Below are 1,271 nucleotides of genomic sequence, written 5' to 3' on the forward strand. Positions count from 1 at the left end.
GACTGTATGTTTTGTTTCTTTTCACGTTATTGGCTCTTATCCTGAGAATACTTTTTTCTAGCAAAGTAGAGAAAAGCAATTGGATTGAGCAAGTAACATATGGCTATCAAAAAATGCAGATGCATAGATTTGTGTTTTCTATCATTTGCTAAAAGTTTCTTCCAGAAAAGGTTATCAATTACGTATAAGTGATATATAATTCCTAGATATTCCAGTTATCACATACATTTTTTGATTAGGTTATCTCTGCATAAAGTATAAAAACAGACAAAAAACTCAAAATAAACAGAAATCACATCTTTGTTTAGAAACTGCAGTTTACAAAGAATTTTTAGCCAACACCAAAAATATTAGGTATTTTGCATTTTGTAGGAAGAATTTTTAACTATAGTTGTATATTTTTGCTGACATGAAATTCACATACAATATATTATCTCCTTTCATTGTATACATTTTAGTGCTTTGGAAGTGAATTGTACACTCATAGGTTTTCCAAGCCTAATTTTCACAAACTTGGATTTCTTCAAATAGAAATGCTATAAATCTTAGAACAGATATTAAAATAGATATAAAATTGAGTTACAAGAATTTGTCCTGCATACATCTTCTATAGGGTGTCTTTTCAAAATTTGTTTTGAGGAATTATTTCAGGTTCTCACTCATACTATCCAAGTGCACAGTCAATGAACTACATTCCCGATCCATACAAGTTTTTTACTTCTCTTTAATACATACATAGAAGTGTAATACCTAGAATATATACAAATCTCTTTGACCTTTTGAAGACTTGAAAAATTGCTTAATAAAATGACTGCAATATTACACAAATCATTCTACTATTCAAAGTATATCAATTTCTCCACAAATGCATTACTATATTTTGTGTCATCTTTTTATATTATGGTCATACTACTGAATTTTCTATTTCTTTTTTCTTAGATACTAAAGAGGAGCTTAATTCATATGCTCCTCCTATTGACTATTAATTTACATATGTTCTTTATAGAAATATCCTGTTCGGGAAAAATTTATACAGAATTAGAAGATATAATAGTACTTAAGATTCAGGATCACTGTAGCATTAACATTGTAGCATTAACAAATATGTGCCCTCTATCTGTTGGATATGTTTTCACTACTTTCATAGAATTAAGAAAGGTCATCAGTTGATATTAGTTTATTCTTGCTTTTCTTCAGCCACTAAGGCTTTCCATGTCAAATTTTTGGAAACTGTTACTGATCCATTGTCATGAATTTTTACATGTATGTTT

The sequence above is a fragment of the Dipodomys merriami genome, unplaced genomic scaffold, assembly GCF_024711535.1.
Source record: "Dipodomys merriami isolate MVZ:Mamm:240054 unplaced genomic scaffold, mDipMer1.0.p SCAF_921, whole genome shotgun sequence".
NCBI lineage: Eukaryota > Metazoa > Chordata > Mammalia > Rodentia > Heteromyidae > Dipodomys > Dipodomys merriami.